Below are 18,903 nucleotides of genomic sequence, written 5' to 3'. Positions count from 1 at the left end.
GCTTGAAAATGCAATATGTATAATCGCCCTTCAGCGTGGAAAACCAGATGAAATAATGGTGCTTTCACACATGCCAAAGATAACTTTCAAGGTTTTATAGACATTCAAAGGTTTATAGAAATTTTCAAGGGTACAACAGCAATTGCCATAATTTTCTCCATCAAGGGGCCTATATTCTCTAAAGCTGAACGCATGTGTGGAACTATAGATATTCTATTTCTTCTAGTTCACTTGGATTTCTGTACTATCTAAGCATCTTTGAAACTTATTTGCTTCTTGTAAAATGATGCTCATGAAGATTGTAAGAATTATTCAGGGTTCACTGAAGTGTGTGCATTTGCCAGAATAATCAGGGGCGGAAAAGGGTTATATAAAGCCGGTTGTATGTTGAGTCAGAATGCTGGCCCTAATAGGCTCTTCCACAGCTGACTAGTTTCAAAGTCAATCTTTCTTTTTCCAGTTTCTCTCCCTTTGCCAATTTTGATCCTGTTATGTTTTTGGAAAGTTAACAGGATGGGAGGACCAAAAATTCTTTATACAATTTCTTTCTAAAATTTCACTGAGTTGGAAAGAATAATGAAGTAGAAACTGGCTGCAGAACATAATTTCTAGAATTCTCCCGCCCCTTTTCCAGTGGTAGCCAAACAACATGTCTGCATTTCATTCTATGTAACAAAATAATGGTGTCTGTTTCTGTGTGCATTCAGATCTCTCCCTTCAAGTTGTCCCTGGGTGTGTATTTCTGTGTAGGGAGAACACAGGTTGCTGCGGGTCACATGATACTTAGTTGCACTTTGTATTGCACTGAGAAATTACATTGCTAGGAAAAAAATTAAAATAAGTTCAAAAATAATTTCTGTAGCTGTATTAACTTTTTAGAAAGTTTTTAGAAAGTTGACAAGCTATTTTATTCAATTAATGACACTGGTAAAGAGGTTCTCCTAATACTGAGAAATAAATATGTCAGATTATGATAATTTGAAGATACTCAAGATATTTTTTTTAAAAAAATTGCCAGTTAGCTATTCTGACGACAACATGTCTAAGTCTAAGACAGTAATAATAAATTGTTGTTGTTGTTGTTGTTGTTGGACTATTCTGTAAAACAGTTCTAGCAATTGTTTTCTTGTGAACATATGCTTCAGTTACATGGAAGTTAGGCAGCAATAGCAATAGCAATAGCAGTTGGACTTATATACCGCTTCATAGGGCTTTCAGCCCTCTCTAAGCGGTTTACAGAGTCAGCATATTGCCCCCACAGTCTGGGTCCACGTATAGTACATGTAAAAAAAAAACCCAAATAAAGGAATATTGAAGTGTGAAATATTTTAAGCATATTGTGAAGCCTCTTTAAATGTAATAGCTCCTATAAATATACATTTCATTTAAGATTTTTAAAAATATTGAAAAGCTGTTCTTTGGTGTGTTATATAAAACACATCTGTAATTTTATGCCCACACATTGTCTTAATGTGGATAAACTGAGCTAGCGCCTTATGCATAAAATCTCCCATTCAAATGTGGTACTTTCAAGTTATTTCTGGGGACATTAAAAAAAACACAGATCCTACACTGTACTCAAAGTGACAACATGTGCTGATTTGGATTTATGAAGTGACAACATTACTATCCATACACAATCCCCTTCTCCACTTTCTCTGTTGCACAAATTCATTACGTACAAAGGGAACCTAACCATTATACTAACTTATATTTGCTAACTAAAAAATCAGCATTCTTAATATAAGAGAACAGTTTCTTCATGAAATTGCAACAAATCTCTTTCTGGATACCATTTTGCAGGATTTGGCATTTCCAGATATCCCTGTTCTGGTACTAAGATTTATTTATTAATAATTTGGATTTATTACTCCAAACCATAACTTTATTTTTACTAGCATGGAGTACAACATAGAATATTCCTTCTTGAGCAGGCCCTCAGTTTCAAAAGCGTCTCCAACTTGAGTTCTACTTAGAGGTCAGTCTGTTATGTAACATGATAATGATGAACTTTGTCCTCCCTTCACTGTGTACAAAAAAAGCAAAAAGCCTAACAATGCTACTACATGTCCTATTTATTTAGTTTGTTTGTCGGAACATGATGGTATTTGTAGACTTACTGTATTTCTTTTCTACCATCTACTGTTCATCTGGACTTTTGCAACTGAGATATGATATGGATATCATTCAGAGAAATTTGCATTTCATGTAAAAAATATACAGAAAGTGTCACTTCTATCTAAAAGTGCAGAGAGGAACCAAAAGAAAAAAACATTTCTTCCCCCTTTTTTACTTTTAATTACAGAAACTCTTTTAATTATTGAATAGGTCAAATTGAGAAAAAAAAACAGGCCGCATGTGAAGCTTCTTCCTCTTATCAGCTCTTGCTATGTACCCAGGTTGGCAAAACAGAGTCATTGAGGCAAATAGACTATCATATCCCAAACAAAAGGGACACTGGGTAACAGTGAAGTATGATAGTAATGTACATCTACTCCTCTTTCCACATTCTTGCCATTCATCCCAAAGCTTTGTAAGCATCTGACTGTAAGAATCATTATGATTTAAAAATGGAGTTGTTGAATTCTGAATCCAATAACTGCCTTCTGCCTCCTTGCCAATATTTGATGGCATACAAATTAGATAAATAAGTAATTAAAACCCAAACGCTCCCACAAAGATTGGTAGTACGCTTCCCAAGTCACAGAGAGTATTGTTTAGGCTTGGAATCCTAAACCTTCTTCAGTCTGCAGGCCCCTTTGGAAAGCATGCTGTGGGATATTCCTATAAAAGGGCTGCTCTAGGGAAGGAGCTAACTTCAAGTTTCTTCCTAAGGCTAAAAAGCTAGGATTGGGGCAGAAATGGAGAAGAGCTCAAATCAATTCTGGTTCTCAGATTATGTTGTTTTTTACTGTGTTAAGGTAGGAACCAATTCACACACACTTGGTCTCACTTTCAAAAATTTTCTCTTCCTTGCTCTATATCCGGAGGTCAAACTCGCACCATCACAGCATTGTCACATAACATATCGTGACTTCCCCGACCTTCACTAAACTGGGCATGGACCTGGCCAGCACATGACACATCCAGCCTGGGGGCCACAAGTTTGACACCCTTGTTTTACACCAGGGCTAGTCAACCTTTTTATAACTACCGTCCACTTTTGTATCTGTTAGTAGTAAAATTTTCTAACTGCCCACCGGTTCCACAGTAATGGTGATTTTATGAAAACCTAATGAAATTGTTTTTAAATAATGCTATGACATTTTTTTTAAGTGAATTAAATTTTTTAAAAAAGGAAAGTGCTTCAGTATCGGACAAAACCCCGACCGCCCACCATGAAAGCTGGAATGCCCACTAGTGGGCGGTAGGGACCAGGTTGACTACCGCTGCTCTACACAACCAGGAGGAGGAATTAATGTAAAGAGAGGGGGCTGACAAAGGAAGGAGCATTAAATTAAATGTAAAGATGAGTTTTAGTCTTTTACTTCCATATTAATTGAAGTATAGTTATTGCAACTATAACTATTAGATAAAAGCTGGAACGAATGTATAAGATGAAATAAATTCAGGTACTGCCTTTCTGTTGTTTTAAAGCAATGTTTTTCAAGCTTGGCAACTTTAAATGTGTGGACTTCAATTCCCAGCATTCCTCAGCCAGCAAATTGAAGTCCATTCATATTAAAGTTGCCAAGGTTGAAAAGCACTGTTTTAAAGGATAATGCAAAGATAAATGGCAGTAAATTAAAGAAGAAAAATGCTTAATGATCTATGTGTAACTATGATGCATGGTTATTTAATATGTTTCTTTGGTGGCTTGCACTAAAAAGGATTTATGCCAAGGATGAAACATTTGGTGTTTTTACAAGATCAATGATGTAGAATCCTACATAGCAACATTATATGCATAATCAGGCAGCAAGATGCTCATTCCAATAAGATAGTTTGGACTTCTTTCTTTTTAAAGTCAGTAAATTATCTAGAATTTCTGGCACACATTGTCTGCATGAATAAATTCCACTTGATTTTGCCTTTGATTGCAATAATACCAAAAGTACAGATCCAGGGCATCTTCTTCTTGCACACTTCCACCTTTAGAGTTAGAAAAGCAACTCTGAATTAGATACCTCTGAATTTCAAGAGGCAGATCATTCCACAGCATAGGTACTACCATGTGAAAGGCCCATCTGCAAGCTACAGTTCTTCATTGTATCTGTTTTGGCAATTTTGCTTTAGTGAGGAAATGGTAGATTGGAATGGAAGCAGTGTATGGGTTTACAAATTAAATTAACAATTCAGTGTGTACAAATGTCTCAAAGATTAGTTCAACCAATTTTTGCACAATTATTTGACTATGTTATTTTGACTTTGATCAAAGAAGACAATTTCTATATAGAACAAGATGCAAATAGATGGAAAAAAATCTCTTTCCTTTGGTTTCCTGTCTATAAGAACAATTTAGCAAAATATTTTTTTCATTTAGTCAGGGTAGATTGATAGAGAGAAATGAAGTCTACAGTTTTATACTGCATACATTTTCCTGAATGTATGCTCCGTTCAACGTGGTTGAATATAGCCCTCCATTCATGCTTGGATTTTTTCTTCATTAGTCCCCCTTTAAGAACAGCATGAAATCCAGAGAAGATATACACCTATCAAAAATAATATGTCAAAGTTTGTTACGTTTCTCTTGAGTTGTTGAATGGTATAGTTTCAGTTATCAATATTTCAATTCTAAATCAGCTTGTAGTAACATTAAGAGAAAATTTAATAATCACAAAAGAAACCTTTGATATAATATCAGCTGTTTATTTTAGAAATGTTTTCTTTCAAGGCTTATAAGAACATAATATCTTATAAATCTGTTTAAAACATTTGAGACAAGAAGAAGTGGAGGGAACACAAACAGCCAAGGCAATGCTAGATGGCGTTTCCCACTGCTTGTTTTCTTTGATTCACTTTTTGCTGGTTTATTATTGGCTTTCCTGTCAGATTGCTGATGCGGGACAAATTATTCAGAAATAATAAAGGATAAAGTCACAATCTATGAATCCAGTTCAAACCAGCAGGGACTGCAAGGAATATTCCACTAAATATTCTTGTTAAGTAGGAAGGGTTTTTTTGAATTGCAAAGGCTGAATTGTATTTATTTTTGTCAGCATTTGTTTTAAGTGCTGAGTGCAAAGGAGACCTGAGGGGGGAAAAGAAGAAAGTGGCAGCCTGAAGCAAAATGGCTGAATCCTGTCCTAATCTGCTTATCTACCCTGCACATTGGTTGGTGAATTATGTTACTAGTAGGAACCACTTAACTGACTCCTAATCCACTTTACAGATTAACAAGGATGCTCAGCAGAAATCCCCAAACAGCTGGCCCATTAACAAAAGTCTTGATGAAGGCCTATTTGTAATTTCCTTATGGGTAAATGAGATCTTAATGTGCATTAGGAATGACATATTTAAACTTTTTTTAAAAAGCGAATAGATTGGAAAGACACAGTAACTCCGCTTAACTGAAATAATTTCTTAGGTGGCTTCAAAAGAAATGTGGAGAAAGAACTAATGGCTAATAGGAATCCAATTAGATTCACTACTAGGCTTCACACTGAAGGGGGAATTTCAAAAAGGATGTTTGATAGAACCTCCATTAAAATAGTAACCTTGCTGCCATAATTCAGAAAGGATTTGGCAAGCATTATTGTACAGTCAGCAAAGCCAGGACACATTTGAACTCTTATCCTGCTCAAAGTAAGGAGGTGCTAACAAGCTCAGCGAAGGTATTAACTGCAAGAATGCAAAGCAGGTAGAGGGAGTTTATTCCTGGGCTGAGAATTTTAGTAGCTAATGCTGGGAATCAAGACATTTCAGGTAACAGTCAAAGAAATAAAAAAAAGGGATGTCTTTAGGGGATCATTGTTCTAAAAGAAAAGCCTTATTGTTTTGTAACAGTAACTTTTTCTAATTTGTATTTTACATGATATATTGATATGTACAATCAGAACTCATTGGTGATAGTAGTTGGTGAGTTGTTAAATTAATTTGCTGATTCAATGTAATGATGTAACCAATCAAATGAAAAGCTTAATTTGCATATACCAATAAAGAGTTCTTAGAACTCCTTCTCTCTTATTAATAATATTTCCTTTTTCTGATTAATTATAATTGCCAATATATCAATATATGCTTCTATGTAAGTGTACCCTGGTCTCCAGGTGTAAATGAAGTCCTTAAGGGAGTGTTTCTCAACCTTGGCAACTTGAAGATGTCCGGACTTCAACTCACAGAATTCCCCAGCCAGCATTCGCTGGCTGGGGAATTCTGGGAGTTGAAGTCCGGACATCTTCAAGTTGCCAAGGTTGAGAAACACTCCCTTAAGGGATGGGATTTTTCTACTACAACACTGACTGAGTGGCCACAATGAAATGGTTAGGACTTGAAAGCAGCAATGAGTGGATCCTGGAGATAAAAAATTATTGAGACTTAAAAGATAGGTATGAATTAATTAGATGAAACAGGTAACAAACTTCAGTCCTATATTAAAACATTTTTGTTTTCCCACTAATCTTGTATGGGTTAGTCTTTGAATACCTCTAAATGCTGAAATATTTTATTACTTTATTATTATTTTTAAAAAGTCTGTACTCTCAAATCATTTGTATCATGGCAATGTACAGTAATAAAACACAATCAGTGCATGGTAAAATCAAATAGATAAAACATAACTGAATCGGGAGGCTCTCACAACAGTCACTCGCGCCCTCGTGACCTCTAGGCTGGAATACTGCAATGTGCTCTACATGGGGCTGCCCTTGAAGAGCATCCGGCGGCTTCAGCTAGTCCAGAATGCGGCCGCGCGAGTGATTGTGGGTGCACCTCGGTTCGCCCACATAACACCTATCCTCCACGAGCTGCACTGGCTACCTGTTGACCTCCGTGTGCGCTTCAAGGTGCTTCTTACTACCTATAAAGCCCTTCATGGTAGTGGATCTGCGTACTTGGGAGACCGCCTTCTGCCAATTACCTCCTCTCGACCCATAAGATCCCACAGATTAGGCCTCCTCCGAGTGCCATCTGCCAGCCAGTGCCGGCTGGCAACTACGCGGAGGAGAGCCTTTTCTGTAGCAGCTCCGACCCTCTGGAACGATCTCCCCGTGGAGATTCGTACCCTCACCACCCTTCAGACCTTCCGCACAGCCCTCAAGATCTGGCTATCCCGCCAGGCCTGGGGGTAAAGACTATAGTTTGCCCCCGCCCGAATGTTGAATGAATGTTGTTTGATCTTAACCACATACTGTATTTTTATGTTATTGTACGTCTTCCCCTCCCATGAGTTGTTAGCCGCCCTGAGTCCCCTCAGGGAAAAGGGCGGCCTATAAATAAACGCAACTGAACTGAACTGAACTGAACATAACAATCCATAAACAGAAGCAATTTAGCATAAACACTATCCTATTCAATCACATCAACTGTAACTACCATAAAAATGGGTGTCCATAGGTTCTTAAAGCCCTACAATAGGGGTGTCACATGGGCCAGATGAATCATGCACAGGCCATACCCATCCCAGCTCCGCATAGGAGGAAACCATCATGATACATCATGTGATAGTAACATTATGCCATGAGTTTGACACCTGTACCCTACAAACTAACTTGGTTTCCACTGCTTTGTCAAGGGTTGAAGCTATGGGGCTGCAGGATAAACAAAAAAGCATGAACCATGCCTCCTTTTACCATTCCTATCTTGTGTATACAGGTAATAGGTAGCCTGTATTAGGGATGGGTATAGCAGGTGGAATGGTTCTACCTGAAGAAGGTAGGCTATAGCAATAGCACTTAGACTTATATACTGCTTCATACTGCTTTACAGCCCTCTCTAAGTGGATTAAAGAGTCAGCATATTGCCCCCAACAATCTGGGTCCTCATTTTACCCACCTCGGAAGGATGGAAGACTGAGTCAACCTTGAGCCTGGTGAGATTTAATCTGCTGAACTGCTGGTAGCTGGTGATCAGCAGAATTAGCCTGCAGTACTCCACTTTAACCACTGTGTCACTGCAGCTCATACCTGAATGTGGTACACTAATTAGAGTGCTAGTGGATTGAAGCAGTAAATAAATCCCATAAGTAAGTAAATAAATAGAAGTTATAAAAGTATATCTCAAATGCTTAGCAGCCTGTTTTCAAAACTAGTTTCCCCAAAGTTTCATTTATCAAGATTTACTGGAGGAAAAGGTAATCAGCCTTTGAGCCTCTGAAATGCTTTTATTTTAAAACCTTGTTTATTAATTAGTTATTCCTCAACTAGTTAGGGCAGATATGTTGTCGGCCTTTTGCTAATGGCCTTGGCATAAATTGGTAAGAAAGCCGTTCTCTTTACAGATAAATGAAAAAGGTCTAAGAAGCCAGTTTGTGAATTCTCTAAAGCTCTGAACATTCCAGGCTCTAAGATATTATGGTGATTTTTGTTGTATGTGATTCACTGCCCTAATGTCTTTTGATGAAAAGTTAAAATTGTCTTAGAAGATAGGAAACTGCAGGCAGATCTGGGACTCACACAACAGATGCCTGGTCCATGGTGACTCTTGCCATAAAGAAACATGCAGCAGGCAGGATTCCAGAACAGTGAGACATCTGACTGAAAACCCACCAAGAGAACTACTTGGTTTCTGGGCTTCTCAATTATAGTAGTTGACTAAATACTACAAAAATCTATTTTTCTGCAAGGCAATTAATTGGAAGTTCAAAGCCACAAGGGACACCACAGAAAAAAATACTCAAACTTGCCAACCTACATTAAGGGGAATATATATCAACACTGGATCATGTTCCCTATGATGGCTTTGAACAAAGCAGTTCAAAGATATTGTGGATTGTCTGGGCCAAGGCTGAACAACACATTAGCCTAATTAGCTTGAAATTTAAATTGACTGAACATTAATTAACTATAGTAGCTATAAATATTCTTCATGTATTCCATATTTCTGTCTCCTTTCAGGATAAAAGTTATACTTTTATTCCCGAATGATGAATGAATGTTGTCCATTATTTTTACTTATATGTATCTACGTCATTGTTTGTATTCCCCTTCCTGATTTTATGTGAGCCGCCCTGAGTCTCCTCAGGGAAAAGGGCGGCCTATAAATGTTAATAAACATCTAAACATCTAAACATACTTAAAAGATTCTGGGGTCTTGGTGGTGGGGGACACTAAATTTTCAGCTAGTGTCCCCTACGTTCCAGTATAAATTTTAAAAATAGACCAGCTCTGTGCTATGCCATTAGGGTAATTTGTCTCTAGTTGTTCCAAACTTTCTTAGAGATGCACAAGAACCCCTTGGGGTACTCAGCTGGTGGTGGAGAGGATAATGGAATCTACACTGTATATTGGACATTAATACGATTGAGTGGGTAATACAGACATTAGAATGATTGAGTGGATACAGAGGTACTTCACGATGAGAGTACTCCACTCCTCTACTCACAATAGATTTGCCTATGCCACCAGACTTGAAATTTTGAGCTTGGACAATCTGCAACTGCACCATCTGTGGTATGATCTAAGCACAGTACACAAAATTGTCTGCTACAACGTCTTACCTATCAACGACTTCTTCAGCTTCAATCTCAATAATACAAGGGCAAAAAATTGATACAAACACAAGGTAAACCGCTCCAAATTCAATTGCAGAAAGTATGACTTCAGCAACAGAGTGGTCAGTGCCTGGAATGCTCTACCTGACTCCTTGTTAAATCCTCTAACCCTCACAGCTTCAACTTTAAACTGTCTACCGCGGACCTCACCCCATTCCCAAGAGGTCAGTAAAGGGGGTGTGCATAAGCACACCAGCGTGCCTACCATCCCTGTCCTACTGTCCCCATTTATTTGCATTCATTTCTTTTGTTCATATCCATGTTTATATTTATATTTACTATCTTGTACATGTTTGACAAACTAATACATATAAATAAATACAAAATACAATACAAAAATCATGATGTGTCTGCAACCAAGCAGTTGAAGTCTCATTTATGAGTACACTTCTGTACCCATGTGACAGTGGTTCATGTACAAAAGGGGCAGAGTTTCAACCATACAATCGGAACTAGCATCTTGGTCTTTTTAATCATCCCTGCAGTTGTCTCTAGAATTTCCACTGATACTCTAAAGTCATATTCTATAAAGCTCCACAAAAATAATCAAAGTTCTTATTCCCATGCAGCAAATACTGTAAGTGAACTATGCTAACTATGTTAATGTATTACCAGTTGAAAATAACTTTCTCTGTCTCCTGATTCCTCTTTGTTAGCTATATAACTAGTTAATGCTTTAGAGTAAATTGCCTGGAGATAGCTGATGAATTAGATCACCGAACCCCTCTATTAAAGTTACTAAGTGTTAAAAAGCAATACTTCATTCAGTCCCTTCTCTATGCAAACATTGATGGCAAACCCATCACAAAATGTAGCTTTCAAAGACACTGAAAGATCTATAAAGCACTGTTTGCAATGGTGCTTTCTATCCCAGGAAACTATATCACCAACAAATTTGCTTCTTGATAATTAGTTAAGATGATTTTTATTCCTTTTGCCTGACATGAGGCTGCCCATTATATTTGGGGACATTTTGATCATTGTTCAGAGCTATGACACATTAGCTGTTCTCACAGCAATTACTCTGACTCTTAATTTCTTAGGTTTGAATTGGTGACATATCTAATGGCCAGCAGGCAAATGTAATTCAGTGAGGTATTATTCCAGTGACAGGTATAGATTATGTGTCCAAATATCCAAGTAAGATTACTGTATGTTTGTAATCTTTGTGCTAATGTGGATTTTTGATTCCCTTAAAACTGCTTAACAATAATAGAACATTTTTCCACAGAATGTCTCTTATTATGCTATCTAGATGTAACACAAAATGACCCTGCACTTGCTTTGTGAATTTTCAGTACAGGTAGAATGAATCTTGCATTCATGACCAAAGAAGAGGTTCAACTCAGTTTGGCTGGGACTAACTGAGGTCCATGTCTTCACGCTACATGGAGTCACTAAGTAACACAAGGGCAGTCGCAGCCTAAGGTAATTCACAGGGCTGTTGTGAGAAGATAACATGAAGAGAAACAAAATACTATCTGGACTTTCTCAGCATGACTTCTTCAAAATGACATCCAGACAATTAATTGATAAGCCTCCTGTGATACCTCCACAGAAAAAGACAATAACACTGAAAATAGAACTTGCTGCTAGACTGATGACTGAGGAATTCATGATGCTTGGGTCTGGATGATCCAGGAGGTGCAGTTTGGGTCATGATCAAAGGGCAATCTCTATTTGAAGAGGGTGAAAAAATAGAAGGCAAAAACTGATATTGTGTCAGGCAGCAAGAGTCAGTTAGGAAAAAAAGCTTTGTTCTGGGCAAGTTTATGGAAGGAAAAAGGTACCACAGGAGCAACCAAACTAATGGACAAGAGAGTTAGGAGTTGTTCTACTTTCTTTCCATTCCAAACTATTTAATACTTTATAAAATAGTTTGGAAAGTTGGGATGTCTGTTTCTCCTAACAGCATGGTTATGGAATAACAAAAACAACCAGTACAGCAGTTGCAGTCCAACAGCTGGATGATTAGCAGACAAGACAGAAAATTCTGCAGTAATTAACAAGAGTCTCAATATGATTAGAGAAAGCAAATGGATCCTCTTGAGTTCGGCATATGGCTTAGAGGAAAGAGGGAAATGGCTGGCTAGATGTATAAGATAAAACCTGAAGATGACCCTGAAGCTTTTATTAATAACTTTGAAAGAGTGTCATTGGCAACTGGTTGGAAATTGTCAAAAAAGCCCTGACATTAACTTCATGTTTGTCTTGGCTTGTCTAGGAAGCAGTTATTATCATTCCAAGATGCTAGGCAATACCAGAAGATAAAATATAGCAATTTTAAGTATGCTAAATATTACAGAGGTATTAAGAAAAGAACAGTGTGGTGTATTGAAAGAGTCAGTCTCTAAACAATCAGGCAGAAGGTGACTTTCAACTTTCTGTGGTTCTCTGATATAGAAATTTAGATATCAGAGCAACTGGCCAAATTAGTTTTGCTAGAGAATTGTTTAACATTCTACTCCCTGACACTCATAACTGGGTGCAGAGCAATATGTTAGAGAGGTTGACACAATCTGAATAATGGAAGCTCATATCCCAGCATATAAATCTACATATCTAGAATTATGAATCTGAATTAAATAAATTTGAAGTAGGCAAGAGACATTTGCAAGGACCATTTTTCAGAAATGTCCAGGTTTGGGTTAGGATTAGGGAAAAGATTATTTAAAGAGAAATCTTGAAAATGTATCTTGGAGGGAGGAAGATCAACTTATCCTTTAGTTTTCAGACTTTGTCCCTTAGACCCAAACCAAGGAATAGAGAGTAGTTATCTCAATACAGAGCCTCCAATTCTTGGAAGGGGCAGACAATAAGATCAGGAATCCACGGATCTTTGTGAAATTGATGGCCATGTTTAAGTTCTAGTGGATACTACTGTTAGAATTCCCCTAATCTCCTAAGGGACAAAAGGGAGCCAATGAAAGAAATATTTCTAGTCAGATACAATCCATAGAGATAAGAAAACAAATTGAGCTGAAATCAGGATCAAAGAAAAGGCTTGTCTACAAAAAAATTAACACTAGGGAGGGATTGCTGGGAATTTTAAATGCTGCAGCCCTATTTTCTGGGTGGATTAGCAGCTGAAGATGAACACTGACAAAGAAGAGGCAACAAAAGCCATAGGATTCAAAATTTCTATTGACCAATTATGAGAAAAGAGATTAAGTGGTTTCATGTATCCTCTCCTGAGTGATGGTTGATTCAGATATTAAGGTTTGGAAGACTAAAATGTATCTACAGTTGGTCAATAGTGAAATGCAATAGTAAGAGGTCCAATAGTGGGTTCTTCGCCCAAGTCATAGTGTGATATATATTGCATTTTATGAGTATTAACTATTCTTGCTTCAAAGCAAGTTTCCTGTACAATTTGTGATTGTGCTTCAGTGAGGCAATTAGAATGAAATTTGTCACTTGAAGCATCCTCTGAATTTTTGCACAATTGTGCTTGACATGAATGATCTTGGCAAGAGGCCCAGACTATGCAGATTCTTATCAGCCTTCTTCATTGCCAAACAGACCTACTTTAGGGTTGTTGGAATCAGGAAGGATGGCTACATATGAGACTGATTTATGGGCCTGTCTGTTGGCATTGCTTCCTCCTCATGAATATACCAGCTGTTAAAGTTCCAACTTTCCTTTGAATTGTTTGTAGACTACTCCGAAGGACTGCCAATAGCTACCTAAGTAATTGTAAATTCATAAATGCCAGCGTTGCAATGCCTGCTTGACAGCAGTCTCCGCTTAACTAAGAATTGGAATATGAAGAAAATGGAGGGCAATAAATCCATCCCTCTGTTTTCCTCACCAGCACTGCAATCTTAGATTTATAAATGTTAAGTGTTTCCCTGTATGAGAAGATCTCCAGCATGAGCGAGCAGCCATTACTGAAACCAATGAGGTAGTGTTCCCCTATTCCTGAAACACTTCTTTTCATAAAAAAGAGTCTCTTTAGCCTTTCTCCATAATTGAATGGGGGGGGGGGAAGTATCACGATTCCTTTAGTTTAACCCTAATTTATTGGCCTTCAGTGAAGGTAATAAAACCTCTTCTCCATAGCTCAGTTTCTGTTCTCTTTGTTAACTTGTTATATTTCTGTACAATTTTTACATAGCTGTTATAATGCTGCACAAATGTCATCTGTCCCTCACATATACTGAATGTATGTAAGAGTCGGATCATGTCTGTTGGTCCTGCTTGGATTATGTTAGCCTTGGCCCTTACTCAAATAGTGAAGTAGGTCAATACAATAAGGTAGATAGCAGACCAAGGTCCAAAGCAGAACAACTTTGACAGAGATAATAGTAGTTTAAGAAATAGGTGATACCTGGTTTAAGCACAGTGCAACAGATCAAAATTGTAACAGAGTAACAGATCAAAGTTATCTCACTGATACAATCTGTAGGAAATTCTGAAAGCAGCACAGGAAGGAAGTTAAGAAAGTCCATCATTATGAGCTGGATTATACACATGGAAAAAATGCTGTTTTATTAAGAAAGTCCATCATTATGAGCTGGATTATACACATGGAACAAAATGGTGTTTTATTAACTACTAGACTTCAAGTAAGATCTTCATGATTTCAAACCCTACCCATGTCCAGATACAAGCAGATATGTTATTTCCATACAATCTATTATGGCCATGTACATAATATTCATAATTAGTTATGTTGTTTTCAGAACTATCCCCTTCAGATATGTTTTCATATCTGAAGGGGAGAGCACTTGTATTTCCATTGTTATGAAAATAAGTCACTTATCCCCAGAATTCTTCTAGGACTGTGATGGCTAACCTTTTTCCCACCACGAGCCAAAAGAGGGTGTAGCGGTGTGTGTGTGTGTGTGTGTGTGTGTGTGTCATGAATGGGCGTGTCCACACCCATAATGCTATGTGCGCGACTACTGCGGTTTGCGCTTTGGGTTGTTTTTTTGCCCTCCGGAGGTTTCAGGGAAGCCTCCAGAGGGCGAAAAATGGCCGAAAAAGAACGCCAAAGTCAGCTGGCCAGTGCTCACATGTGCGCTGGAACTGACAGAGCAATGCCTCACATACCTTAACAAATGGCTCTGTGTGATCTGTGGCACGCATGTCATAGGTTCACCATCATGGTTCTAGGACATTTCATGGAATAAATGTGATGTGGTGACAGGAATAAACAATCTCAATACATGTTCTTGGATCTCCCAATTCAGGGATGTTAGGATCTTTGTCATAGATACCATCTCCATGGATTAATTACTCAAGAAGTATGATAACATTAATTAAAAGGAGTTTCGCTTCATAAGATCCAGTGAAAGTACAGCTTCTTATATCTTACTGAACAGAAATTGGCCTAACAGTTTTTATAATAGCCATTTTTGTGAAGATAGCATATTGGAAAAGATCTTCTGTGATTATAGAGGTGGCTGCTGTGAATAAGATTATTGTGCAACACATTTAAACTAAGGTTGCTTTAGTATAATAGTAATCGAATACCATTGGTATTGTTATAATCAGCATCATTCAATTGCAAAAGACAGCTTTATTTGGAACAGTTTACATCCTGTAATGATACCATCTGTCCATTCCAGATTCTTGGGAAGTACTCAATAGGTGGATAAAGATTCTAAATCTAATCTAAACATCTGGCTGACTGTGAGTCCAACCTTAATTTACTAGATTTATATGCCACCTAAATCCCAGAAATTCTGGACATCTTATATGACTTTTTGTATGTGCTAATTGGATGGATCTCCCAGTGAAAATAAGCTGTAAGCAAAGTATGTGAACCAGGCCTATAGGTAGTAGCATCGGTGTTTGAAACTCAGTTTATCTAATAAAATGCTTGCAAGCCAATGCTAGGAAGCTCTCCATAAATAGGTGAGTTAAAGATGAGATCCGCCCATATAAAAAAGCAATCTCAATGGCCATTTTTGTCATCCTGTGAAGACATATTCCTCTGTCATCAACACCCAATGCTTGCTTGCACCATAGACTATTTTTCTGTTCTTTTGATTCCCAGGAATGACAGGCAATCTACATTTTGTCTGTCATTTGTAACCTTGCTTTTGTCTGAGGACAAGCTTATGCATTTGCTAATTAACAACTGTGGTTCTAACTGTCAGAGAACAACAAGAAAATCCATTATGCCCATGATTAAAGCTCAGTGAGATTACAGATTGTTTCATAGATCAAAGATGAACTGCCAAAATTCATTATAGAAAAAGAAAGACACCTTGACTTCAAATATTATCAAATCATTTCAGGTTTTCTTCTTGGAAAATAATTTTACAGAAAGATGAAAAAATCACCATAGAGTCTTAAAAATGTATATACTTTCTAAGTCTTCTCCCTACTTTTAGCTGGAATGTGATCTTTCTTTGTACTTGTTTTTAATATTTTTATTATCTATTACATGAATGAAATTATGATTAAATGCTTAATTTTCATGGTTTCCTTCCAGATGAGATAAAATCATCACTAAAGTCACCTTCATATTTCTGAAAGGGATTACCATATGTTATATATTATTTTAAAAATATATATTGCTGAATGAATGGCTGGCTCAGAATCACATACTGGGTTGAAATGTGAAGACTAGATTTTCTGTATTCAGTAGACTGTTACTCGAACACTCTAACCCAGTGGTTCCCAAACTTTTTCAGTCCACCGCCACCTTGGTGCTACAAACTGATCCTCAGTGCTCCCCACCCAGTGGTGGAATTCATTTTTTTACTACCATTTCTGTGGGTGTGGCTTGGTGGGTGTGGCTGTGGGGGGTGTCATGTGACTGGGCAGTTTGCACGACGGAAGGAAGATAGTAACAGTAAAATTCAAAACTGTAACAATTAATTGCACATTTATTCAAAATCCAATTTAAAAACCTTTTAGTTAATGTTAATTCAACAAAATTTTTGAACATGATCCAGTGATACCAAGTTTTCAAAGTCTGATAGTCATTTATCAAGAACCTTAGTAACTAGTAACTTAGTAAACTCAGTAAAATTTAGTAACTACTTCACTGTACAGTAAATTCTTAATGTGATGGATGGGCTTGATGAAATGATACCAGTTTCCCAATGTCTGGTTTTAAGTCACTTAGCAGGAGTCTTAAATCACCACGTTCAGTAATTTGGAGTCAATTTCTTTGCTTGGAGAGAAGTTGGATGACCACACTGAAGCCATGTTCCACCAAATATGATGTTGGAAATGCAACAAGGAGCTTCTTAACCACTGTCCATTGTGCAGGATAGCGATCAGAAATTTATTTCTGTAACCAAAACTCTTGGTACGATTTCTTAAAATTTGGCTTCAGCTAAATGTCATTTTGCAGCTCTATGAGTTGTTTCTCCACTACCCCATCTTCCTCAGTATCTGAAAATGGATTTATCACCCAATCTGGAATTTCCATCAAAAAAAGATCCTGATATCACTCAGACATCTAAGTCTTAGAATGTCAGAGAAACAACTTTAGCTGGATAGTCACATCCCTGCAATAACATCATTGTAATTTTCAGTTTCATTAATTTCCACAATATCAACACTAGCTTTGCTACTAACCTCTTCCAAACCATCTGCATAGTCTTTAAGATGTGGTGGTCTAAATATCAAAAATGGTTGACTCACATCACACATCTAAGCAAAACTGAAGTACAATATATTTTTCTTTTTTTAAAAATAAATCTCAATTTTAAGATTTGTATTACTGTTTTCATCCAGTCCCCATCCAAAAATGGCAAGAAACTCTGGTTTTATTTTTTCAAGCAACCATGGACAGATAATTGCTCATACTTGCCTTAATATTATTGGCCAAGTTTCTTATTGGCTATGCTAACCAAGAGGTGCTCTGGTCATTGTTAACCCTGCTGCAAAATTTATGTGTGCACATATCCACACATACAAAGGCATACAATATAATCTTATCTCCTTCAGATTGCCAATTATTTTGCATGACACAGACATTCTGCCTTTAAATGCTTACGTGGTTTCAAAGGCTAAACTTCTGCTCGCCGAACCAACTATTCAAAACAAGTAATTCTGCAAGGAGAGAGGATGGGAATGGGGATATTTAAAAAACTAAACACATATCCTAAAAGAAAATCTACCCGCGACCAGCATTAAGTGGAGCTTTTATAGAATAAATGAGCTGGAAGGGACCTTGGAGGTCTCCTGGTTCAGGCCCCTGCTCAAGCAGGAGAACCTATACCAGAAGTCTTCAAACTTGGCAACTTTAAGACTTGTGGACTTCAACTCCCAGAATTCTCCAGACAGCTATGGATTTCAACTCCCAGCTATGCTGGCTGGAGAATTGTGGGAGTTGAAGTCCACAAGTCTTAAAGTTGCCAAGTTTGGGGACTCCTGACCTATACTATAGTAGTATATTTATAGTAGTAGTATATAGTAGTATATATAGTATACTATACCTATATCAAAGAAAGCCAGTGGCAAAGAGCTCTCTCGCAAGCACAACTAGAATTCAATTGGTGGGTTTTCTCCCCCCTAACAACACCGTGCACGATGTCCCCGCCCACCAACTGTTTTTTAAAAAACCTTTTCACAAGCCAAGCTGGTTGGTTAAGATGCTGGTGGTGTGGGGGGGTGGGTGATTGAAGTGGTGCACGCCCCTGTCCTGGGAGGAAGGTGGTGATTGGAAGGGAGGTTGGTGATGTTGCTTAAAGGGAAACCTGCAGCTATATCCAGGTTTGTTTGGGGAATTTCATCCTTCTGCCTGTGCCAATGGGCTTTAAACAGTCCATCTTCTGCTTGGCAAGTTTCTACTTTCTATCTGAGAATTAGCTAAGGGGAAGCTACCAACCTAGGAGAGACACCCTCTGCAGCCAATACAATACACAATCTTTTTTTCCTCTCCCTCTTAGTACCCCCCTTGCCTCTTAGTTCCCCCTGCCACCCACTTGCCTCTTAGCACCCCCTAAATCATCCCACTGTCCCCCAGGGGGCGGTACCGCCCACTTTGGGAACCACTACTCTAACCTCTCAAAATTCATTTTTATCTATGTATATACTCTGTTCTCCTCCCAACAAACCTAGGATTAAATAATTTCAGACAGCCAAACATCTTAAAGGCTCTGTGATTAAGAAACACTGATCTAAAGCAAATTACACTAGAAGATTGTCCATTTCAGTGCTAGGCAAGTAACAGCATATGCTCCATTCTTCCCAGTGACAGGCACAACAGTGGCTCCCAGATAGGTAGGTAGGTAGGTAGGTAGGTAGGTAGATATATATATATATATATATATAGATAGATAGAT

This window comes from Thamnophis sirtalis, unplaced genomic scaffold (genome assembly GCF_051295495.1).
Source record: "Thamnophis sirtalis isolate CommonGarterSnake01/CBP01778 unplaced genomic scaffold, rThaSir2_p1.2 scaffold_5, whole genome shotgun sequence".
NCBI lineage: Eukaryota > Metazoa > Chordata > Lepidosauria > Squamata > Natricidae > Thamnophis > Thamnophis sirtalis.
Note: the sequence above shows the minus strand (reverse complement) of the source record.